Genomic DNA, 26,717 nt, shown 5'->3' with positions numbered 1-26,717 from the left:
CCCAGACACATTAGCAGGGAGCTGGATCAGAAGCAAAGCAGCTGGGTCTCGAACCAGCACCCACATGGGATGCTGGCACCGCAGTGCTTTACCCGCTATGCCACAAAACTGCTCCCAGCTATGTATCAATTTAAAAACATATTTAAAACATGTATTTTTAAATTTGTATTGACAAGACAAAAAGCAAGCATAAGATCCAAACATTTCAAGGTAATTTAAGTCTAAACATACCAAACCCAAATCACCAAACTCTGAGAAACAATATACTCTTTATTTTTATTCCTGTTTCACACTATAGAAAAAGTGGCATTTTGGCTTGTCTTTTGGGTAGAAAGCAAGCAAAAAGACAGGAAGAAAGAGCAGGCCTTTGGTAGGAATGCAAATTGGTACAAATTTGCAATATTCATCAACATGTGTAACACACAAGCCCTTTAATCCAGAAATCCCTTTGCTGGGAATTTGCCCAATAGATATAATCCCACAGCCATGTAGAAGATCATTAACACAGCATATAAAGACATTAATATGGCATAGTTTATAGAACAAGGTTCTAGAAGCTATCAAAATGTTCCTCAACAGAGAATTGGTTTTATTACAGAACATCCCAAAACAAAGACCTCCGCAGAATAACGCAGGTGTGCCGGGACTGAAGTAGAAAGACGCTGTGGTATTAGTGAGTGGAAAGCCAGTTGCAGTGCAGTAAACAGCAGGATTCTGTTTGTGTAAAGACGACCTAGGATGGGACACAGCGCATTAAGCCACTGCTCGGTGACCTCTATGACCTGTGCTGGAGTGCTGGAATCCTGGCCAATCTGCCTCCGATCCCGTTCCCTGCTGATGAGCTATGGAAAGCAGCAGAGGATGGCCCAACACTTGGGACCCTGACACCCACATGGGTGGCCCTGATGGCTCCTGGCCAGCTTCAGCCTGGCCTAGCCCTGGCCCATTTGGGGAGTGAGGCAGTTAATGGAGATCTCTCTCTATGTGTCTCTGCCTCTCTCTCTCTGTCACTCTGCCTGTCAAGTAAAATTTTAAGGGATAAGCTATGATAAAGGACAAGGTCTTATAGATGGTATCTCGAAGGATCCACTGACACCTGCTATCAATGGGTAACTCTAAAAGTGAGACCAGAGAAAAGGCTGTGGAAGAACAATTGAAAAATCCATGCTTTATTGAATAAATCATGTGTGTCACTTCTTTGCTTGCTTTTGATTGTGGTAAAATATACACAACATAAAATGCGGCACTTTGATCATTCTTCACAGTTCTGTGGCATTAAGCACATTTACATCATTGTGCAACCATCACCACCATCCATCTCCATAATAATTTGTCTTCCCTGGGCCAGCTCTGTGGTGTAGCCGGTTAAGTCTCCACCTGCAGTGCTGGATTCCCATATAGGCACCGGTTCAAGTCCCGACTGCTCCACTTCCAACCAGCTCCCTGTTAATGTGCCTGGGAAAGCAGCATAAGATGGCCCAAGAACCCATGTGGGAGACCCAGAAGAAGTTCCTGGCTCCTGGCTTCCACCTGGTCCAGCCCAGGCTCTGTGGCCATTTGGGGAGTGAATCAGCAGATGGAAGACCTTTCTCTGTGTCTCTCCCTGTGTGTGTGTGTGTGTAAAACTCTGCCTTTCAAATAAATAAAAAATAAATCTCTTTAAAAAATTTGTCTTCCCACAGTGGAGGATGGCCCAAGTGCTTGGGCCCTGCACCCACATGGGAGTCCAGGAGAAGCACCTGGCTCCTGGCTTCAGACCAGCACAACACACCAGCCATAGCAGCCATTTGGGGGGTGAACCAACGGAAGGAAGACCTTTCTCTCTGTCTCTCTCTCTCACTGTCTAACTCTGCCTGTCAAAAAAAAAAAAAAAAAAAAAGATTTGTCTTCCCCAACCAGAACTCTGTACCTAGCAAACACCACCTCCTCATCTCCTTCCCTCATCTGTTCTGTTTCTTTCTCTATGAATCTGCCTGCGCACCTCAGCTGAGTAGAATCACATAGTATTTGTCCTTCCATGTCTGCTTGATTTATCGTGTAGAGTGTACATCAGATTTTACTCCTTTTTGTGGGTGAATAATATTCCATTGTATGGAAATACCTCATTTTTTAAATCCTTTCATCTGTTGACAGATATTTGAGTTCTTTCCATCCTATAGCTATGAATGCCACTTCTACAGAAACAGATGTGTAACTGTAGATTCCATTCCCTTTTTTTAAAAGATTTTTAAAAATTTATTTATTTGAAACTCAGAGTTACAAAGAGAGAGAGGGGAGAGAAAGACATCTTTCATTCACTGGTTCACTTCCTAAATGGCCGCAACAGCCCGGGGCTGGGCCAGGCTGAAGCCAGGATCCAGAAGCTTCTTCTGAGTCTCCCACACGGGTGCAGGGGCCCAAGCACTTGGGCCATCTTCCACTGCTTTCCCAGGCCATAGCAGAGAGCTGGATCAGAAGCTGAGCAGCTGGGACTCAAACCAGTACCCATGTGGGATGCCGGCACTGCAGGTGGAGGTTTAACCCACCGTGCCACAGTGCCAGCCCTGATTCCCTTCTTTTGAAACACACACAAACAAGGGGTCCTGAAAAAGTTTATGAAAATGCATACATGTTATGAAAAAAATTATGAACTTATTTCAAACATTTTCACACCAAAATTAATTTATTTTTAAATTTCATATTTTTTGAGATTTATTTATTTACTTGAAAGGCAGAGTTTTAGAGAGAGAGAGAGAGAGAGAGAGAGAGAGAGATCTTCTGTCTGTTGCTTTACTCCCTAAATGACCACAATGGTAAGGGCTGTGCTAGGCCAAAACCAGGAGCCAGGAACTTCATCCAGGTCTCCCACTAGGGTGGCAGGAGCCCAAGAACTTGGGCCATCTACTACTGTGTTCCCAGGCCATTAGCATTGAGTTGGATCAGAAGTGGAGCAGCCAGGACTTGAACCTGTACTCAGATGGGGCACCAGTGTTGTAAACAGCAGTTTAACCTACTGTACCACAATGCCAGCCCCAGTTTTCTGTGCACTTATCCTCAGAGAGGAGAGATCTTCTCATTCACTCACAAATGCAACAGGAGCTGGGTCAGGCCAAAGCCAGGAGCCTGTAACCCTACCTGGGCTGCAGGCACCCAATTACTTGAGCCATCAGCTGTTGCTCCCGGGGTGAGCATTGGTAGGAAGCTGGACTTGGAGCTGAGCCGGGCCTCACACCAGGGACTCTGATTCGGTTGCAGACATACCAAGCAGTGACTTAACCAAGTGCCAAAATGCATACCCCATACTCTCATATTAGTTTCTACTAAAAATGTTTTGAAATTTTAAAATGATACTCTTGATTTCAGTAAGATGTCTCATTTTTATCTTTCATGAAAATTGTCAACAGATTACAAACTCCCTATGGGCAGGGACGAGTTCTTTGCAGGCATTGGCCCCCTTGTTAGATAACTGTGCTGTCAGTGTAGGCTTTCCAGGGGAATGGGGAAACGCACAAAGGACCAGCCCAGCCACACAGTCCCGACCCAGCCCAGGGCACCCGGGTCCCTGGCGAGGCAGGCAGCGAGCAGGTAAAGGCTCGGGATCTGTTGGAAGCCCTAAGGGCATTCCAGAGCTGGGACGCTATTTGGTTTGGAATATTCTGGATGCACAAAGCCAGCTGGCTGCCTGGGCAGCTGCTGGATCTGGTAGGAGTCAGAGTTGAGGAAGGGCACTGCGTGGGGCTGATCAGAAACCTAGGGGACTTCCGAAGGCAGCCGGCCAGATTTCCCGCTACGCAGTTCATCTGTGGTCACACGGGTCCTCCGGAGGTCACTCAGCGCCTGCCTGAGGCCAGCTCGTTTTACCTAGTTACCTACTACTGATTTTACCACCAGGTCGTCACGGGCTTGCCCCGGTAAGAAGACGCCTGCGCACAACAGCTGCGCCGCCACCCTTCTCCCCGCAGACACAGCCCGGGACCAGGCAGAGGAGCGGTGGACAGGACGGCAGGACACCTGGATTTCATGCCAGGAGAAAACTCCTAGCAACGATGAACCTCCGCCTGCATCCGAGGCTGCTCCAAGCCCTCAGACTTCCCACCGCAAGTGCTCGTCAAAGAACACGGGCAACTGTCACCGCCTATTGTGGGTAAGAAAGCTGACCCCAGAACGATCGAACGCCCTGTTTAAGGTTGCTTGGTAGTGAGTGCGGAGCTGGATCCCAAATCCAGATTTCCCGATTTTGTTTTTCTTAGAACACCGGGTTGGAGTTTCTAGTGCTTGCTCTTTGCTGGCTTGTAATGAGACGCAAATTGAGATGTCTGGATTTTAATGACTTTACAATTGAAATATTTTCATTATCTCGAAAAAAATCCAAAGATCCTCTATTAATTCATGGAAGTGAACTAGTGGATAGGAGCCCTCTCACCAAATCTCAAATGAAAATTATGAATTAATTAATTCATAAGAGGTCATGCTAAGTAGAACTTGGGACCTTCAAACCCCAGAAACTGGGTGCTCACGGGCTGAGCCCTGGGCCGCGTTCACGCCCTCACTTCCTTCCTTGGCACCTCTGCCCTCTTTCCTATTGATTCAATCTCCTCTATCTTCCGCTTCTCAGAGAAGTCCATTCACTGCCCCACACCACTGTACCACCCGGGGCCCTGCGACGTGCCCCAAGTCACAGGACTGGGGAGAAACTGACCCCAGCACTCAGGACTACCTGATTGCCACGTAAAGAGCCTGGGGCTTTGCAGGGAGAGCACAGGTGGCTTCGGGCAGGCCAGATGCCAAGCCTTGGCAGCTCGCAGGTGGGGGAGGTGGGATGGGTCAAGGGGGCCTCCGCTGGGAGGGGGAGGATGGGAGAGTGGAGGGGCTGAGGGGAAGCAGAGGTGGATGTAGCCCATGCTGACCCAGAGAGCAGCAGCTCCAGCCCTGAGGGCTGGGGAGAGGCTTCTGCGGTTACATTGCTGCCTCCCTCATTGCAGAAGCCAGAGGTCAAGTTCAGGCTAGCTGGTTTCCAACAACATGACCTCTGATTCTCCACTCTGCAGTAACTAGACTGAGCCAGTGCCAGCCGGTTTCCTCTAGTTCCAGCCTCACTCCACGCAGTGGCCAGGGTGTAGGACGGAGTCCCAAGTCCAGCCGGCCCAGACAGAGTCACGCGCCCTCACAACTTGGCTGGTGGCAGGTGCTTCTCCCAACAAGGCACCTGACCTTGGACTGACAACTCCCCGGAAGGAGAAGGGGCTGCTTCAGCCAGAAGGAGCAAATGCTGGAAGACCAGACGACAGGAAAGAAGTCTTCAGTCCAACAGTAGAAGGACCAACCTCCAAATACACCCTTAAAAAGGAAGATTTTATTTGCTCAGTGGCTTTTAAAAATGTCAAAAAGATATAGTGCCAAATTGCCAAGCAAATTCCAAGCAGTTCCACTAATTTAGCCATTTCTGGGGCTCTCACCAAGTCTTGCAGCTCCGGGTAATGGCAGTTAGTCACAGTGGAGCAAGACATGCGAAGCTCAGTGTGCGGAGTTACTGTTTGGGTTGTGACATTTCTCACTGCAGACTTCCTGCCAAGTCTCACTCGGGTTGCTACATCCACCCACAAGGCATATGGAGACTTAGCTGGAAGAGCCCTCTGTAGCTTCACACCCAGGGGATTAAGGAGCTAGAATTCTTCTGCTGGGCTAAGCAATGTCCCTCCTTACACAGGGAGATAATATACATGTTCAGGGGCCGATGCTGTGGCACAGCAGGTGAAGCTGCCGCCTGCAATGCCGGCATCCCATATGGACTCTGGTTCGTGTCCCGGCTGCTCCACTTCCAATCCAGCTCCCTGCTAATGTACCTGGGAAAGCAGAGGAGGATGGTCCAAGTGTTTGAATCCCTGCCACCTATGTGGGAGGCCTGGAGGAAGCTCCTGGCTCCTGGCTGAGCCCAACCTTGGCTGTTGCAACCACTTGGGGAGTGAACCAGTGAATGGAAGACCTCTCTCTGTTTGTAACTCTGACTTTCAAATAACTAAATGCATCTTTTGAAAATTACATGCTCAGGGCTGGCACTGTGGCATAGCGAGTAAAACTGCCGCCTGCAGTGCCAGCATCCCATATGGGCGCCAATTCGAGTCCCGGCTGTTCCACTTCCAATCCAGCTCTCTGCTATGGCCTGGGATAGCAGTGGAAGATGACCCAAGTCCTTGGGCCCCTGCACCCATGTGGGAGACCCACAAGAAGCTCCTGGCTCCTGGCTTCACCTGGCTCAGCCCTGGCTATAGTGGCCATTTGGGGAGTGAACCAGTGGATGGAAGATCTCTCTCCCTGCCTCTCTTTCTCTCTGTGTGTAACTCTTTCAAATAAATAAATAAATCTTTAAAAAAAAGAAAGAAAGAAAAGAAAATTACATGCTCAAGGATGCAGCACTGTTTGACTTTCTAAAGACTGACCACAACCTAATGTCCTCCAGGAGACGCAAGGAGATCATGGTCCCTGCACCCTCCAGACGACAGCTGGGCTCTGTTGGTAGGAAAGCAGAATTATCTGCAATCCATGATGCTCAAAGCAAGGATGCAATGCTGCGCAGAGGACGGCACGTTGCTTGTGTATAAGCCATACACATATTTCAGTCCCTCGCACGTGGGCGGGTGGCAGGGACAAAGCTACGAAAGCATAAGCATCTGGAGCTTCCCCACCACTCCTCGCAAAGCAGGGAGCTCACCAGGCTGCAGAAGAAGAGGAGTGAGCAAGACCGAGAGTCAAGGAGACAGGTAACATAGGACAAAGAGACTCGGTGGCAGATGAGGGATGGCGTTTTTAAGGGGTTCTGCAGGGTGGCATTGTAGAAGGCAACTTGCGTTCTTGTGCACCAGTTAGCATCTGAACTCCTGTCTACATCAAGGGGTGCTCTTTTTAGGAGGCAGATTTTCTTCCCCAATGGAAGACTGCTGTTCCCAGGCCCCTTTGGAGGGCGTGCTTGCACACAGGGCCCCGCCCATCGGAGACCCTCCCTTGGTGTTGGGCTCAGGAAGGAGTGACGTGAAGCCCACTCTGTGAAGCCCGCTCATTGATGGGGGCAGGGGGCAGCACATGCAGCCTCTGGGTGTGATGGGGGCCCCAGCAGGCGCCCAAGAGTTGTGAGCCGCAGCCACAGTCATCACGTTTTAACCAGAGCAACTCTGCAGCCTGGTTATTCGGGGTGGGGGGTCTTGCCTGCAGAGCCCCCTAGCTGGGAGCTCCCCAGAGATCCTGTAAGCATCAGTCTTGGCTCACAGCCAAGAACTCTGACTAAGACAGTGGCCATGTGCTCTGCACTGCTCTCCTCACAAGACTTCCAATAAGAACCTAGAAGTGTCCTAGATGCATTCAAAAGGAAGCCAGCTTTGGATTCCTCCTGGACCTGTCCCCGTGCTAAGGCAAGAAGGTGGAAGCCAGATTTTACCTGGGTGACACAACCGTGAGTCTGGGACTTTGTCAGTGCCAGGAGGGGTCTTCAGCAGCCTGTTCACAGTGGCTGCCCCCAAGGAGCGGGCATGACACAGGGCCAAAGACTTCTTTCCATGTTACTGTCATCTGTACTGTTTGATTTTTTTCAACCATATTCTTATGCTATTTTTGAATGTTTTTAAAGTTTAAAAAATGATCATTTGAAAATAAGAAATGTACCACATCTATGCCTATATCAGAGTATCTCTGTAAGAGAAGACGAAGTATAATGTGCATTCTGGCAAAAGGCGGAGCCTGTGAAAGAAGCAGGTGGTGAGGAGCCGGCCGGCTGCTAACATCAGCTGAGAATCTTAATTGAGTGGGCTGTCAGGACCGCACACATTCTTTTGTCTGTTTTTTTCTTATTTGGCACGACTTCATGCAGCTTTATATATGACTAATGATGACTTCTAAAAATAATCTTCAACAAGTAGCAAAAGAGTGGCTGTGTTTGCAAGACAAGGCACAGACGGGGACAGAAGGAGCTCAGATTAGCAGGAAGAGGCGGGAGATAAAAGTCCAGTACATTCATATAAGACCTCCAGTTGCTCCTAGGGGCACTGCTATCAGGATGAAAAAGCCATCTGTCACAAGATCAAAAAGAAGAGAGCCATTAAAAAACTGTGGGATGGGGCCGGCGTTGTGGCATAGGGAGTTAAGCCTCTGCCTGCGACACTAGCATCCCATATGGGTGCCAGTTCAAGACCTGGCTATTCCACTTCAGATCCAGCTCCCTGCTGATGCACTTGGGAAAGCAGCTGAAGATGGCCCCTGCAAGGCCCCCAGGTGCTTGGGCCCCTGCACCCACATGGGAGACATGGAAGAAGCTCCTGGCTTCAGCCTGGCCCAGCCCCAATTGTTGCATCCCTTTCAGAAATGAACCAGAGGATGGAAGATACATCTCTCTCTCTCTCTCTCTCTAACTCTGCCTTTCAAATAAAGAAAAAATAAATTAAAAAATCGTGGTATGTCCATTCAACAAATATTACTCAGCAGTTAAAGGAAAATACAAGAATCTCACAGACATTATATTGAGCAAAAGAGACACCAAAATGCACACTATGTATTAAATGTATACAAAATTCTAGAAAGGGCAAAACGATGGCTACAAAGAGCATGGGCGGAGAGATCAATTGCAAAGGGGCAAGGTGGAATCTGAGGGGCGAGTGATAGGAACGTTCTCTAACTTGATGATGCTGATGCTCACATTTGTGTAGACATCTGTCACAACTCATCACACTGTACACTTACAGTGGGTGCCTGTTACTGGCTGCAAAGTGTGTCTCAATAAGGTTGGGTTAAAAAAAAATAAAACAGAAGAGAAGGTTTGGAGTGAGCACATTTACTCGTGTGCATTGGCTCGGTGGTATTTCTGAATGGATGATGGAACAGTATGGCCCCCCTCCCCCGTGGTTGGCCAGCTGGCTCAGGAGGTGATAAATGGAGTCTGACTTTTCAAACATCTGGAGGAAAGCAAGCAAAGCCTCCGTTATCTCTGCCCATCCTTTGGCAGGCGCCAAAGGAGACCAGGCCACCGTGAGCAAGCAGTAATCCCCCACCCCCCACCCCCGCCGCCGCCTTGCAGGTCCCCAGGAATCATGGGAAAGGACAGAGACAACATGCTCATCTTCACTGCTCTGAGGAGGGCTATCTGCCTGGCCCGGGGAGCACCTGCACCAGGAGGGCAACAGGTGCATGAGCCAGCCAGAGGGTCCACTCCCATAATCTGGGGTTCGTCCCGAAGAGGTGAGCGACATCATGAAGAGCAGACCCAAGACACTGATATTTGTGGTGGCTACAGACGGATCCGCATTGCCACCTCCCAGGTGCTCCACCCAGGAGGTGCTCCACCCTGTACAGTCAGGCCCCAAGCCAAAGTCTGGGGACACGGGCTGACCCCTCTGTTCTGGGAGTGGGCAGAGAGGCCAGCAGGGCCCCAAGCTTTCCCCTCCCCATGCCCCACCTTGTCTACCAAGTCCCCACCCATCACCGATTGCTGGTTCTGGGGTGAGAACAGGGCTGCTCACAGCCAACTACGAGCAAAAGCAGGCGAGGCCACGAGCACAGCGAGCGGGAACGGGTGTGAGGAACACTTTAGCCTGATTGTAAAACAGGGAGCGGCCGAGAGGAGAGGTTACAGGGCGTTCCCGCTCCAGCCGGCTCCTGGCAGCAAAGGCACATTTACACGGGTCACAATGAGTAGGTGGACTCTGGGCTGAGGGCAAAGGCCTGTTTTTCTCCAGGACTATTCAGACTGTGAGAGCTTTTCTTATTATTGACAGATAATGATTGCACATCGTGTAATAATCGATCCTAGTTGTTTATCATTGCTTTGAGAAGGAAACGTGCCCAGCGCTGTTTGCTGGCTGTTTTGCGTCCCACGGGACAACACTGGTGACCGTAAGCACCCTTCTGTGTAACAGCCGATTGCTTCTGTCTGCAGGCCGCAGCCCTGTGCCCCCAGCCCCGCTACCCACTGCTGTGCGCTCACCTCCATTCCCTTCTGTACGTGCGTGAGGCCGTGTGGTGGTGGTCTTTCTGTGTGTTCCCCTGCCCCACTAAACCAAGCCATCTCCGCCGGGTCCACCCCCGGGGCCACAAACAACAGGACCGCAAGTCCTTTGGGCGGTGGACTTGAATTCTGCCGCGAACGCAGATGGGTTTTCTTCCACGGATGGCTGCGGTGGTGCAATAAGCCTGGGAATGCAGGGATCTTCTCCACGTCCTGCTCTCAGCGCCTGGGGAATTGCTGGATCATTTGCTAGTTCCAGTTCTAATTTTTTGAGGCGCCTCCATAACGGCTGTGTTCCCCTTGACAGAACAGAGGAAGTGAGCGGCTCCCGCTCTCCCGGCCACCAGCAGCATGGTGAGCTCCGCAGACAGCGCGGGGGCAAGTGCGAGTGGGACAGGCCCGGCAGCCCCTGTGCCTCGCCGAGGGGACAGGACACACGACCAAGCAGGCCCTCCGAAGCTGAGCAGAATGCCCTCCCGTGCAATCTTCGTGCAAACTGGGGTTGGGGGTGGGCGGCAAGCAGCGCCCCGACCTTTCCGCCATGCGCCCAGCGCTCTCTGAGAAGGGCTCACTCCGCGGCGGCTGAAGACAAGCGAACACGTGAAGACACAGCCAAGGCGGCCAAGCTCGGTATGAACGAGAAGCGAAAAACCTTCGGCCTAGGGCTGGCACAGTGGATAAAGCCGCCGCCTGCAGTGCCTGCATCCCATATGGGCGCTGGTTCGAGTCCTGCCTGCTCCACTTCTAATGCAGCTCTCTGCTGTGGCCTGGGAAAGCAGTAGAAGATGGCCCAAGTGCTTGGGCCCCTGCACCCATGTGGGAGACCCGGAAGAAGCTCCTGGCTGCTGGCCTCGGATCAGTGCAGCTCCGGCCATTGTGGCCATTTGGGGAGTGAACTAACGGAAGGAAGACCTCTCTCTGTCTCTCTCACTGTCTGTAACTCTACCTCTCAAATAAATAAATAAAATCTTTTTAAAAAACACTGTGCATGAATTGTACAATTTTTTCTATTAAAATAAACATTTTAATCTCATTTTGCATGAACTTTTTGCAATGCCACATATAATAAAATTAATTTCACCTGTTTCTCCTTACTTTTCAAATTGTGGCCCTCGAAAGATGATTCACACATGGGCTCTGGTTCTATTGCAGTTGGAGAGCTCTGCTTTGGAAAACCAAGAAGGTGTGGTGGAGAGCTGCTGGGACAGAGAGCTGAGGTAGAGCCCTGTGTCTCTGACCCCTTGTTCTTGAACCTTGCAGGGCGTGGGCACTGCCAGGGGAGGCCTGAACACAAAGTCCGGGACTTTTCAGCTGAGTCAGGTGGTCCAGTCTTCCCACTCCCCTCTCCCAGTGCAGGAAGAGAAACCACAAGCCCAGTCATCAGTCAACAGGATGATCCTTCCCCGGTAGCTCTGGGCCTTTTCTGTCCCAGCAATCATTCCAACTATCCTTTAAAAAAAAAAAAAAAAAAAAAAAAGATGTATTTATTTGAAAGTCAGAATTACACACACACACACACACAGATCTTCCATCTGCTGGTTCACTCCCCAATTTGCCGCAACGGCTGGAGCTGTGCCAGTCCTAAGCCAGGAGCCAGGAGCTTCTTCCAGGTCTCCCACATGGGTGCAGGGGCCCAAGGACCTGGGCCATCTTCCACTGCTTTCCCAGGCCATAGCAGAGAGCTGGATTGGAAAAGGAGCAGCCAGGTCTTGAACCGGTGCCCATATGGAATGTCAGTGCTTCAGGCCAGGGCATTAACACGCTGCACCACAGCACCGGCCTCCCCAACTATCCTTTTTTTTTTTTTTTTTAAATTAGCGTTTACTTTGATAAAACAATCAGATCTTTCTTTCCTCCACACTCTACCAGTTTTCTTCAGTAACCTAATAATAAAGCAGTTCTAGGATTCCTATCTGTCCAAAGGCCCTGGGGTGAGCAGAGTCCAGTTAAACAAGGCCCTGGAAAACACCAAGTTCAAGTGGGCCTCAGCTGGCTCAGCTCCAAGACAGGCCCATTCACCTGCTACTTTGTGGTTACCTTGGAACAAAACAGGAAGACCTGTGCAAGTCTTCTGTGGCTATCTTATCTGTTAAGAACTTGTGAGGCTCACCCTGCTGACTACTCACAGATAAAGAAGTGAATGTTAGGGCCGGGTGCCATGGCACAGGTTAATCCTCTGCCTGCAGCACCAGCATCCCATATGGGCGCCAGTTCTAGTCCCAGCTGCTCCTCTTCCAATCCAGCTCTCTGCTATGGCCTGGGAAAGCAGTGGAAGATGGCCCAAGTCCTTGGGCCCCTGCACCCATGTGGGAGACCTGGAAGAAGCTCCTGGCTCCTGGCTTGGGTCGGCCCAGCTCCAGCCATTGCAGCCATTTGGGGAGTGAACGAGCAGATGGAAGACCTTTGTCTCTCCCTCTCACTGTCTGTAACTCTACCTCTCAAATAAATGAAGAAAATCTAAAAAAAAAAAAAAAAAGTTTTTTGACACAAAAACTCACAAAGCTTGTGAGCCTTCAACATCAGGAGCTGCAAACTATAGATATTTAAGAGGTTAATACCATCCAAACCCATTTTACAGATGAGAAAAGTGAGGCCACCGACTTGGAGAGGAGAGGGCTGATCCAAAGACCAGAAACTGCCCAGTGAAAGCACTTTGTACCCAGTTAGTACTCTACAATTGCTTTGCTTTTAATTTTTTAAAAAAGATTTATTTATTTATTTGAAAGTGAGTTACAGAGAGAGAGAGAGACAGAGAGTGAGATCTTTCATCCACTGGTTCATTCCCCAGATGGCTGCAACAAGCCAGTGCTGGGCTGGCCAAAGCCAGGAGCCAGGAGCTTCTTCTGGGTCTCCCATGCAGGTGCAAGGGCCCAAGCACTTGGGCCATCTTCTACTGCTTTCCCAGGCCATAGCAAGGAGCTGGACTAGAAGTGGAGCAGCCGGGACTAGAACCAGTGCCCATATGGGATGCTGGCGCTGCAGGTAGAGGATTAACCTGTGCCACAGCACTGGCCCCAGCATTCAGCTGCGACTTGAAACAGTGCCGATATTGGATGCCAGTGTTGGCAGGTGGCGGCTTTACTCACCACGCCATAACGCTGGCCCCTTTGCTTTGGAATTTTAAGTAACATTCTTTTCTCATCACAAAGCAGTATATTTTAGAAATTCTTAAAAATACAGGAAAAACAGTAGTCCGTAATACCCCTAACCAGAGGTAAGCCTAGCAATTGTTTGGTATGTTTATGTAAATAGTCCCTCTCCTTCTCAAGTGAACCTACCATATGCCTGTATTTTTCTCTTTTACAAAAATGTGATACTACTAAATACAGTATTTTATCATTTGTTTTCCCCCTCTGAATTAATAGCAGACATTTTCCCCATGTGAATATTGTTTTACACTACTGTTGCATTATCGCTAATGACTACGTGGTATTCTAGTGAATGAATCTGCAACCGACTCCTGATTCCTGGCATTTAAGTTTTCTCCATTACAACGATGCTACAGTGAACACTGTCGTAGGGTTCTTGTTCTGTTTTTGCACACTTTCAGGATCATTTCTTAAGGTTTCTTATGATTTTCACAGCTGTTCCCCAAAATATGTTAATGTTACATTCCTCCAACAACACACAAGTAGCCATGTATTCAACTCCTTCTGACACAGATGTAGTTTAATCACTTTTTCACCTTTTCCAGTTTAATAGGTAAAATTTCCATTTATCTGCATATTGCAGAAAATTGAGCAGTTTTTGTGTTATTGACCATATGCAGTTCTCTCTTTTTTTCCCAAATAAACCTTTTATTTAAGGAATACAAACTTCATGCATTTCGTAAGCACAACTTTAGGAACATAGTGATTCTTCCCACCACACCAGCCCTCTCACCCTTCCTCTTCCTCCCTCTCCCCTTCCCAGTCCCATTCTCCACTAAGATACATTTTGGATTAACTTTATACACAGAAGACCAACTTTATACTAAGTAAAGAATTCAACAATTTGCACACACACACACACACACACACACAACCTGTTCCTCAACATCTGAGACAAGGGCTGTTCAAAGGCATATGCATTTCTTTTTTTAAGTAACTTCCTAATCCTACATTTCCTTTTGTCATTTTTCTATTGAAGTCTATTGTCTTTTTCTTCATTATTTCTGGGAGCTCTTTGTATATTAAAAACACTAATCCTTTGTCTTAAATGTTACAGCTCTTGTAGGTGTTTTTTCACGATTACACAGGTAACTCAGTACTTTCTTTGCATGGTTAGGAAAGTCTTCACAACATAAAAAAAGTTTCGTCTTCTAAATCATATTAAAGAGCTAAGTACATATTCCCCTTATGAAAACGTATTTTTTTATCAAACTTACAAAGTTGTGGTATGATTCAGACCCTAACATCTCTGTTCCCCAAGTGACCAGCCAGCTGTTCAATGACTCCACTCAGCACAGTTTCTCAACAGTGGCACTGCGGACTCCGGCAGCTCCGCGGTCCTTCACCGGAGGGCCTGGTCCGTGCACCCCGGGATGTCCAGTAGCACCCTGCCACCTATCAGAGGCCTGTTTCATTCCCCAGCTGGGACCACCAAATGTTCCCAAGGAGAGGAATACTCCCAGCTGAGAACCCTGACTTCCGATATCACTCTGCCTACACAGTCGATGCTTGTTTCTTGTACCCTTGGGTCTACTCCAGTTCCAGTGAGTCGATGTCTGCTCTCAGACTAGCAGTGCCTCCTATTGTCATTCCTGCAGCTTTGTATCAGCTTTTAAATCCGTTTCTCTCCTTGCTCCCCCAGCCTCTGTCTCTCTGGGAATACTTTCTCTTATTGAGTAATCAGGTGAGAATGGGAAGATCTGGGCGGCACCTGGGACCCAGGGGCCCCACATGCTGGCGATGGCTGTGCAGTGGGTGGGGCTGGCAGGCACAAGGCTGGCTGGGGCTGATAGGAGAAAAGGCGCCAGATAGGACCTGGAGACCCTATCTCCAGGGTCACCTGGCGGGACCCAGTGGGAAGGGGTTGCAGAAAACAAGCACAGGTGGAGGGCACAGCGTTTGGGGCTGTGGCATTACTAGGCGGTGATGGGGGAAGGGCTGTGTCTACAGTTCTGCTGCTCCAGGAGGGGCTGAAAGAATCCCCGGGGGCACTCAGTGCCCCAAGCCTCAGTGAAGTGGAGGGCTCCTGCTCAGATGGGGCAGGAGTGCTTCACCGCCCCTCCCCCAGGACAGGGCACTTGGGCCCCCTCTCCCCTGGGAAGGAGGGTCGCACCTCTGCCAGGAGCCTCCCCCAGGATCCCACAGCCTGGGGTTCCACACACTCGGAGTTCTGGCTTCTCATCAGGGCCCAGCCACGGCTGCCATGTCACCTCCCTCTGTGTCAGGGCTTGGACTTCGTTGCTGTAAAACAGCTCAAAGTAGTGACTACCACCCTGGGAGGCAGCAGGTGACGACGGCCTGAGTGTCTGGGCACCTGCTAAACACGGGAGACCCAGTCTGAGTTCTTGGTTCCTGGCTTGGCCCGGCCCAGCCCTGGCTGTTATGGCCATTTGCTGGGTGAACCAGTGGATGGGAGATTCTCTCTCTCTCCCTCCCTCCCTCCATGTCTCTGCTTTTCAAATAAAATGAAAAATAAAATAAAGTAGGGACTGCTGTGCCAAGGGTACTGGTTAGGGTTGTTTTATTGCAAGAAACAAAAAGCACAACTCAAACTGGCTCAAACAATCAAAGAAATGCACAGTGCCAGGGAGGCCTCACACAGCTCAGCGATGCTGCAAAGCCCGCCCCTTCCCTGGGCTCAGTGTCCTCTTCCTCATGGTTGGTGGCATCTCTGACAAAGGCCAGGACCTGGCATCTCTGACAAAGGCAGCAGAAGGGCTTTGGCTCCAGAACCCCAGCGGCAGTGCTGAGGTTGTCTCAGGCCGTCCACACGCCCACCTTGGAGGACAGAATTGGCTTGTCTTGTTTTTTGTGTGTGTGTGTTTTTTTTTTTTTTCAAACATATTTGTTTGAAAGGCAGAGGGACAGGGAGAGAGGGAGAGAGAGAAAGAGGAAGAGGGAGAGAGAGAGAGATCTTCCATCTGCTGGTTCACTCCCCAAATGGCTGCAACAGCCAAGGTTGAGGCAGCCTGAAGCAAGGAGCCAGGAACTTGAACTGCCACCCACCTGGGAGACCCAGATGAAGCTCCTGGCTCTTTGGCTTTGGTCTGGCCCAGCCCCAGTCCTTGCGACCATTTGGGGAGTGAACCAGCAGATGGACGATCTCTCTGCCTCTCCCTCTCTCTAACTCTCTCAAATAAATAAATCTTTAAAAAAAAAAAAAAAAAAAGAAGCAGGCTCAAAATATTTATTATTGGAGAAATCATCCTCTACATCCTCAACAGACTCATAACATGATTTACAACATCTAAGTCTTCCAAGTTCAGAATTCAAAATCCTTCTCAGACCCAGAGTCAGAGGAAGGAAATGCAGGTGACCTCAACCAGGACCTAGAACCCGATGGTGGCAAAGTCAGGTTCTCATCGCATGTTCCGGCCCATCCCTGGGTAAGGGGCACACACAAGGCTTTAAGTAATACTCTGGTTTCTCTTCAGATCGTATAAATCTTCTGCCTTTTACAAGGCTCTAAATGACAGCGACACCAATCTGTTCTGGAAAACAGCTTCTGGCTATTAGTCGAAAGTGTCCTGGTGGCACAGCTGGCCTGCTATAGGCACCGCCCCTGCAGAGATGTTTGGCTGCTCCTGGGTGCCACGAGAGCTGCTTGGAGGAACTGAGCAAGGAACTGAGCCTGGTGTCACCACAGCGGCCTTGCACTGGCAATGCCTGGACCGGCCTCCCTATCTCGCCAAAGCACACTTCTCATCAGCAAGCCCCAGCAGCTCTGCGTCACACTGCCCCATCGAGATCACTAGCCAGGAACTCTGCTGCCTGGCAGAAAGTCTGCAAGCAGTGGGGAGAGTGAGTGCATAAGGGTAGATGTCCCCCTCGTTCACACAGGCTGGGGACAAACCAGATCCATCCCGCTATGGGCTTGCTATGCCCAAGGCTCCCCCGCAGTGGGGAAAGAACACACTGCCACAGGCCAAGGGGTTGCTCTGGGAAGCTAGGTTGCACGCCGTGCACAGCAGAAAACGGCAGCACTAACAACATCATTCTAACGAGGCTCACATATCCGGCTGGTTTTCGTCCAATGCTCTGCCGCGGTTCACTTACATGGGGACCTTACCAAGAATCTAAGACCCCAGCAATGAGTAACAGAGGTGTCTCTCACATCTACAAAGTCCCAGATAACCTCCCTCTCCTTTATTCTCCCGTCCCTTTAATCACCCACTTGTTATTGGCTTTGAAGACCGCCACACACACAGGGACAACACACAGGTCGCACCCTCACGGTAGGGACCCCCTTCTCTGAGCACGTGGAACATCTCGGCTGTGCACCTCTGTGGTCTGCAGATCTCCAGCAGGCTCTGCCGAAGGAACAGCTGCCCGTGCACACGCCAGAAGCTGTTCCAGACCTCTAGGCAGTTTTCCATGCATACACTCACTTAGGAGGGGAAGCCAGTTGGCATGTGGCCATCTCGTGTATCTCAGACTTGGAAATGCTCCTCCATTGCGGGTCACTGCTCTGTCTACAGGCACCTGAGGGACAGGACTCTCGGCGCTGTCACTTCCTCCACCTCTGTGAAGACCCAGTCCCTCAGGGGCCGGCTGTCACCTTGGGTTGCTTTCCTAACCTCTACAACGCCTGAGTCCTCCCGTTTGCAAGATCCAGCCTCCTGGAGGAGTTACTGTGAGAAGCGAATGAGGTAAAGCTTGCGAGTGCCAAATTAATGCCAGCTACGACTAACTGCACCACTCTAATTATTGTCTGATTTCCCTTTGGACAAAACCATCTAAAAATTACATGGCACAGGACACCTAAATTGTATCTAGTTCATAATTACATATTTAATTATAAGTTAAACATGCACTCAATCACAGGCCAGAACAGAACATGGGAAAATGAAAATAGTGGATCGGCAGTCATGGGCAAGTGATTTATGATGTACAGTTACATACCAATGAACTGTGTTGGGTAGATTTTGAAGTTTGGAATGCATTGAATGTGCATTTTTACAATATCCATGAAGGATAAAAACATCTTTCCTTCAGTTTCTGCCTTAGCTGTAGCTCTTGGGAGTCATGGATAGGTGATTTATGATGTGTGCTATTACATAACCAAGAGTTGCATTGTGTGGACATAAAATTCTGAATTGCATTAAATACGCACATTTTGCCATACCCTTGAAGGATAAAAACGCCATCCCTTCAGCTTCTGCCTTAGCTACAGCCGTATCTATTGTCACATCACAAAATGCAGTGGCTGAAAGCGAGCACTTATTGTGCGCACATTGGGAGAACCAGGAATTTGAGGACTCAGCCAGGCTGCTCACCTCTCTCCCGTGGCTTCAGCTGGGCCCTCCACTGGGGCTGGAGGCACGACAGCTTGCTCCCACGGCCCGCAGGCTGGGGCAGGCTGCTGGCTGGGCAGGGATGTGGGAGGGCTTAGTGCCTCTCGGTGCAGCTGCTTGGGCTATCTCACAACGCAGCAGTCACAGGAAAGCAGACTTCTCGTCCAGCAGCCACCTTCCTAGAATAAGTGTTCTCAGAGACGGGAAGCAGAAGCTGCCAGCCCAGAACCCTACACCTGGAAACCAACGATCGCTTCTGCCAAATTCTGTGGGTCAAAGCAGTTAGAATCCACCTGCCTCTCAGCAGGAGGACAGAGAACCCACCACTATGGGAGGAGGAGGGTCAAAGACTCCAGCGATTTTTTTTTTTTTTTTTTTAAGATTTACTTATCTGAAAGGCAGAGTTACAGAGAGGGAGAGACAGAGTGGTCTTTGATCCCCTGGTTCACTCCCCAAATGCCCACAATGGCCATGCCAGGAGCCAGGAGCTTCTTCCGGGTCTCCCACGTAGGTGCAGGGGCCCAGGGACTTGGGCCATCTACTGCTTTCCTGCATTAGCAGGGAGCTGGATTGGAAGTGGAGCAGCCGGGAATTGAACCAGGGTCCCTATGGGATGCCGGTGCTGCAGGCCATGGCTTTAACCTGCTATGCCACAGCGCTGGCTCCTGGCTAGTCTTGAGCTGACCTTTTTTTTATGCCAGCCCTGCATGTTAGTGCCATTGCCAACATTTTTTGCCTTAAGCACAGCTTCCCCCCTGCACCTCTTATTTCTTCACCCCGGAGTCCTTTGCCCATCACTCTGCCGATACCTCCAGTTTCAGGGTCAGAAGCTACGATGTACGGATGACTTCATGTTAGTGAAGAGCTTTGGAATCTGGCAGAGCTGGGTTAGAACTGCCAATTACTTCCTGTGTCCCTGGACAAGTTAATATTTGACACTCAGTTTCTCCATCTGAAATAAGAAGGCCATCTCCTAAGACTGTTGAAATTAAGCAATAATGTATTTAGCAACGAACTTACAGGATAACAAATACCAAGTTTTGGCAAAGGCATGGAACTAACTTTCTGTGACACTGCTGGGGACAGTATTAACATTTTTTAAGGATTTATTTATTTATTTGAAAGGCAGAGTTACAAAGACACAGAGGTAGAGAGAGAGAGAGAGAAAGAGAGAAATCTTCCACCCACTGGTTCACTCCCCAAATGGCCACAATGGTCAGAGCTGTGCCAATCAGAAGCCAGAAGCCAGGAGCTTCTTCCGGGTCTCCCACATGGGTGCAGGGGCCTAAGGACTTGGGCCATCTTCCACTGCTTTCCCAGGCCATAGCAGAGAGCTGGATCGGAAGTGGAGCAGCCAGGACTCAAATCGGTGCCCATATGGGTTGCCAGCACTGCAGGCAGTGGCTTTACCTGCTATACCACAACGCCAGCCACCATGATGACAAGATTAGCTATAATCCTCAAATGGGAAGAAACTGCTCCAGACTGCACCTTTTTTCATTAAGTAGGGCATATGAGTTGCCAATAACCCTGCTCCCTGACTACCCAGGGGCTTGCTGAAACCCTCAGACACTCAGCTGGGAGGCCCACTGTACAGCTCCCACCAAACACTCTAAAGACTGGGAGTCCTCTGTGTAGCACAGCTTTGCTTGTGTTGAGAAACCAAGGAAAACAAATCAACAATGACTCTGCAGTGCCAGGCAAGCCTTGAGAAGCACAGGGCTCCTTCTGATGCTTCAGGCCCCTCAGTGACAGAATCTGCAGCCCCGGAAGCACAAAGCTCTACTCCCACTCCTCTACCTCCGGCATCATCACACCTTCCTTCCCCACCCCATCTCTGGCCATACAATGAAGGCTGTAAGAACACTGTCCGGCAAACCTGAGACATGGCAGGAAATGACTGCCCAGATTTTCAGGGTGAGTGGAGTCTCTAGGTTCCTACGTCAAACAAGACAACAAATAATGTTTCAACAGTTTCCATACTTTAAGATCAATGATCCTCTTTTTGCTGTTTTCACTTGAATCAAAATGGTATTTTTAGATTCATGTAACTCAAAAATACTAAGAGGGGCCAGCACTGTGGTAGAACAGGTAAAGTTGCCGCCTCCGGTGCATATGGGTGCTGGTTCGAGTCCTGGCTGCTCCACTTCTGATCCAGCTTCCTGCTAATGGCCTGGGAAAGCAGTGAAAGATGGCCGGAGTCTTTGGGCCCCTACACCCATAAAGGAGACCCAGAGGAAGCTCCTGGCTCCTGGCTTCGGAGCAGCCAAGCTCTGGGCCGTTGCGGCAATCTGGGGAGTGAACCAGCAGATAGAAGATCTCTCTCTCTCTCTCTGCAACTCTGTCTTTCAAATAAATCAGTAAATCTTCTCAGTCTTGTCCCTCATCCTAAATAGTTGCCTGGAGGCACTCTTCCAACTGCCAAAAATCAGAAACCACCTAAATGTTGTCCAGAACTGATGATAAGCTGTGCCATGGTCATGAATGAGCCAGAACTACACATAAAACCACAGAGGAATCCCACAACTACAACGGCAAACAAAAGTGATCTCTATGAAAATGCATATGGTGTGGGATCATTCACATAACTTAAAACATGCAGGATACTGTTATATACTATGTATGTGTAGTTAAAACTATTTATGTGCAATAAAAATGAAAAGAAATAATAAACCTCCAATTCAGGCAGTGGCATCCCTGCAAGGGGCAAAGCGAAAAACAATAGGTCCTGGAATCTTAATCTGTGTACTGGGTTCAAGGCTGCTCACTACTTCATTCTTTATACCTTCTCTGTGTATGGACTATTTCACCACACATTCTAAAAATGTGAAAGACGTACTTTTAAAAACATTTACATTTATTTGAAAGCCAGAGAGAAAGAGAGAGACAAAGATGGACGGTGCTCCCGTCTACTGGTCCATCTGGGACTGGACCAGACCAATGCCAGGAGGCCAGGGCTGAAGGTAGGAGCCAGAACTCACTCCCAGTCTCCCATGTAGGTGGCAGGGACCCAACTATTTAAGCAATCACCTACTGCCTCCCAGGACGTGTGTTAGCAGGAAGCTGGAAAGGGGAATGGGGCTGGAACTCCAGCATGGATGCCGGCATCCCAAGCTGGGACTTACCTGCCAGGGCAAAGGCCCACCCCTAAAGATTTACTTTCTAGTAAGTAGGTAGCACGATGCTGGGACTGTGGCAACTATGGTCATTTTTACTCACGTAGCCCACTCTTTTATATTCATTCAACTTCAAGCTTCTCCCCTTTACTCCATCCTTAAGATCGAAAAAAAGTTTCTATTTTTTATAAAAGTTCAAATGAGCTTATGACTCCAATGGTGAAAAGAACTTTAAAACCAGTTACTTGGATATGAACCAACTCAGTTACATTAGACTGTGAAAAGTCCTTTTTTTTTAAGTAAGAAATCAAATCCATAAATAAATATGCCAAGTGGTCACCAGATGCTAACAGTGGGCAGATTTTTTTAAAGTGCCAACCCAAAGGCAAGATGGGCCAATATTCCTAGTTGGGGCCCTCCGTTCCTGTGCACTGGATACCAACAGGGACACTAATTTACCCCATGAGTTCAACTGAGTCTGTTTCGGGTCCCCAGCCCTAAAGGATACTGGAATACCCAAGAAAGCCTGTCAAAATCCTGATGTCCAGGCCACACCCATACCAATCACTAGGCATGCAGATAGGATGCCGGTCTAAGCATTCCAGATGAGGTGAACATGTAGCCAGAGCTGACAACCATATACCCAGAACACCAGACACCACCTGTGAATTCAGGCTGTCCCCCACCCATCTGCGTGTAAAACATTAGTTCTCACTGCTGCACATTTTCCTAGTCCAGCTGCAGTAGTGGGACCACTGAGGCTCGGGACTGTGACGCAGAGTGCTGGCTGCCGACAGCAAACAGCTTCTGAGTCTCCCCAGTCCCTGGTAACACAACCACACCCGCTAGCTAGGCCTTTGGCCACTCAATGAGAAAGCTCGTTTCTCGGAGCCAAGGGTGAAGAAGGGGAAGCCCTTCCTGTTCAAGAGCGACAGCTAATAAATGCCCAAGGAATGAGAACAGAAAATCATTTTACAAACCTTAGTCACACTGACCCACGCTTAGTAACCTCAGCACAGCTGATATGGCAACATCCACCAGACAGTGTCAAAGTACCACCATGTATTCATTCCAAAGGAAGAAAAGGACTTTCTTTTTAAGGTTTATTTATTTCAAAGACAGAGTTACAGAGAGACAGAGGCAGAGAAAGAGAGAAAGAAATAGAAACAGAGAGGTCTTCCATCTTCTGGTTCACTCCCCAAATGGCCACAATGGCTAGAGCTGGGCCTATCTTAAGCCAGGAGCCTTCTTCAGGGTTTCCCATGCGGGTGCAGGGGCCCAAGGACTTGGGCCACCCCTTCCCCAGCCCTGCTTTCCCAGGCCATAGCAGAGAGCTGGACTGGAAGTAGAGCAGTCAGGACTCCAACTGGCACCCATATGGGATGCCGGCACCGCAGGCACAGCTGAGCCACAGCACTGCTCTGAAAGGGACTTTTTAAAAAATGGAGACATCAGGCAGATACCACCTGTGTCGGCTGCGAAACCATCTCTGCTTCAAACCCGGTCCTCGGTGCTCCGCATTGGGAGGCTGGGGCTGGGACTCCTGTTTCACTCTGCAGGAGGGGAGCTCGGGGAGCCTGAGAGGCTGGAGGAGGGAGAGGAACCCAGCTCTCGGTTCACTTCCTGTTCCCACGAAGGCCACTTCATGTTTCTTGGCTCTGGCAGCTACAGTCCCTTCTGATACCACAACTGAACCCCGTGTGAGTGCAGCTGAGCCCTCACGAAAGCGGCTCCCTACAGAACTCTGCAAGTCACCAGGCCCCAGCAGGCCCTCCCCGCGCTCTGGGTCAGTCTCGCGCTCTGGGTCAGTCTCGGGGAAGTTCTTCTCCACACTTCTGAAGGTTTAGTGATTGCGACTTCTCTTGGCTCCTCCTGCCCCTGTAATTGCTACCCCCAGCCTCTGTTAATTGTTACCCCAGGGTACCTTGGTGTTTGCTTCTTTTGCATTTCAGTTAGCTGTTTAACACTTAACACCTAGTTACCCTCTAAAATAGCACTCCAAATTCTATTGGAATAACTATCATTTCTGTCTCCTGACTGGACGCTGACACAGAAACTGAGATCAAATGTGGGGCTCATTATCTCCCGTCCACCCACATCTGACTAAGGCTTCTCAACTACCTGCTGTTTTCCTGCTCACCAGTATTCCAGCATAGTCAAACTTAGCATTAGCAATAACGACACAACTGGCAGCCTTGGGTCCTTGGGTCTTGAGGTGGCAAACAGAGACTGAGAATGGAACAAGACAGAAAGAGCCCAGGAAGCCACCACAACAGCCCTGAGCTTATTTTCCTTGGTAGAAACAAAATTTACAAAAAAATTTTTTTTAAATTTATTTCAAAGGTAGAGTTATAGAGGGACTCAGACATGGGGAGAGAGAGAACCACCCGCTGGTTCACTCCTTAAATGGCTACAACAGCTGGGGCTAGACTGAGCCAAAGCCAGGAGTCTGCAACTCCATCTGGGTCTCCCACGTGGGTACAGGGGCCCAAGCACTTGGGGCCACCTCTGCTGCTCTCCCAGGTGCTTCAGCAGGGAGCTGGATTGGAAGTAAAGCAGCTGGGACTTGAACCAGTGCCCATAACAGGATGCTAGCGACACAAGTGAGGGCCTAACCTGCTGTTCCACGTCAGCCCCAGAAACAAACTATGTCAGCGAGGGTTCCTGTCACAGCTGAACCGAATCTGAATCAAATCTTGTCTTTCAGTAGCAACCCACCAACATTAAATCCTTCCTCGCAGACTGAAGTCCTGCAGTTAGAGTTAAGGAAAAGTATTAGCCACACCACAGTCAGAAAAAGGTTCCCATGAGCCAGCGCCGCGGCTCACTAGGCTAATCCTCTGCCTTGAGGCGCCGGCACACCAGGTTCTGTCCCAGTTGCCCCTCTTCCAGGCCAGCTCTCTGCTGTGGCCAGGGAGTGCAGTGGAGGATGGCCCAAGTCCTTGGGCCCTGCACCCCATGGGAGACCAGGAGGAAGCACCTGGCTCCTGCCATCGGATCAGCGCGGTGCGCCAGCCGCAGCGTGCCGGCTGTGGTGGCCATTGGAGGGTGAACCAACAGCAAAAGGAAGACCTTTCTCTCTGTCTCTCTCTCTCTCACTGTCCACTCTGCCTGTCAAAAAAATAAAATTAAAAATTAAAAAAAATTAAAAAGAAAAGTTACGTATGTCAATTAGACAATAAGATCATTTAACATAAGGCAGCACTTTGGAAGCCAAGCACTCCAATCACATGCATCATTTGATCTAATCTCCATGAATGTGCAATGCGATCACCAGTATCATCATCAAACTTCATATAACTGGGTTTACAGAGATTTACAGACCGCGCAGGTCACACAACTTGCCATGTGGTAGAGGTTGCAATCAGAACCCAGAGAGGCCTGATCCAAAGCTTATGCTCCTAACCATGACACAGTACTGCACGTGGCAGCTAACCAACTCGCCTTAAGATCCATGCAGGGGAAACGTAGACTTCAAGCCTTCTACACTGGATAGCAAGTCTATGCTGAACACAGGACAACAACATGTCACTTACAAACTCTACACTCCCAAGCTGACAATATTTCCAAAAAGCTGGCATGGCTAACCACGTTCAGGCTCATGGGGAGGCCTGCCAGAAATCAAGACCTTACTGAAAAGAAAATCACTTCCCTTCCAGATCAATGAGAAAGCTACACATGAGACACACACACACATACACCCTGGACTGTTCAACTCACGGGCCACACTGACCAGCATTCCCAGAACCCGGCCCCACCGAAACATTTTAATTGAACTTCAATTAAATAAAGGCTCCTAGACAAAGGCATCAAATCAATAGGCATTTGTTCTCACAGGCTGAAGTGAACTCTCTGATGGCTCTGGTACCTAGCCCAGGCTCGCCCTGAGACTTCCACAGCTCCATTATCCTTAGTGCAAAACTATGAAGCACTAGTTCACTTTAGGAAGCAAACTGGCAACTCAGCTGCCAACTATTATTTTGCAAAGCAGGACACAGTTAGCTGAAAATTATATTTTTCCAATTAGCACAGTGGGAAACACTGCTGAGGCATTCAGCCCAAGCCTGCAATTACAGAACATTTGCTTGCTTCTAGAAATAGAGTGAATGGGAAGTGCAGACCTGCTATCTAGGTTTTCAGCAGTAACACCCTGGGAGGGGAGACTGCCTCCATTTCAGTCGTTCCCAGAAAATAACCATCCTGCTCCTTTTAATAAGCAGTGTTCTACACTGCACTGCAACACGCTCGGAAGAGACTGCGAAACCCAGCACCTTCCCTGGAGATAACAAAAGGGGCTCACACCAAAGCCAATCATTAGACTGCCAAGTATATTGCCAACGAGCGGCAACAGGGTTCTATTTTAGCAGTCGCTTTGGAAATCCATGCATTAATAAAGCCTCACAAGTGTCCATCCGTCACAGACTAAGACGGTGTGGTCACCTCCACCACCTCCAGCGAGCTTGACCCTTCCCAGTCGTTCAAGTATTTCATTGTGTCTCAGGTTACACAATGGCTGCTTAAAGCATTTAGACCTTAGGCAGAGGGGAAGATAATGGCAGAGAACAGTGTTTTCAAAAAGAAACAACTTTCACTCCACACAGTGCCAGTCCAGTAACCTCTTCAAGAATTCTGGAGCACTGAACAAGGTTTTGGTGAAGAGCCAGGAGAAAACCATTAGCAACTAAGATATATGACCCCTCACAAATGCTCCAGGCAGCCCCACATCTGCTTTTTAAGGAGTGACACTGACACTCTTCACCCGCTTTGGTCTTTAGGGAGCTCTGTATTGCCTGAAGGTGAAAGGGTAAAGTATATGGGAGAACAAATCCTCCCAAGTCCCGCCAGCCCGGAAATGGACGGCTGAAACGCTAGCTTGGCCGCAGGTTTATCCCAACCTCCAGCACCCAAGGCAACTTGCAAGCGGGCACGTGCCTGAGTGTGCAACGTCCATCTAGTCTCAGCTACTGCAATGGCTTCACCAGGTGATTCAGCAGTGACATTTATTCCAGGAACGAAACCATAAAACTTCCAGACCCCACAGGGGCTTCATCAAGGAATAAACAGAAAGACTGCAAGTACGAGTGTGCACATACATATCCATATGCATAGGCAAAATCCCCCAAGGACAGGCAAACTACTGGGCAACAGTTCCCTCTGGGTAATGAGACTGGGAAAGGGAAAAAGCAAGAGAAGT

This window comes from Oryctolagus cuniculus, chromosome 2 (assembly GCF_051225735.1).
Source record: "Oryctolagus cuniculus isolate XC-2025 breed Fujian yellow rabbit chromosome 2, ASM5122573v1, whole genome shotgun sequence".
NCBI classification, from domain to species: domain Eukaryota; kingdom Metazoa; phylum Chordata; class Mammalia; order Lagomorpha; family Leporidae; genus Oryctolagus; species Oryctolagus cuniculus.
The sequence above is the reverse complement of the archived record's forward strand: the minus strand, read 5'-3'. Positions refer to the sequence as shown.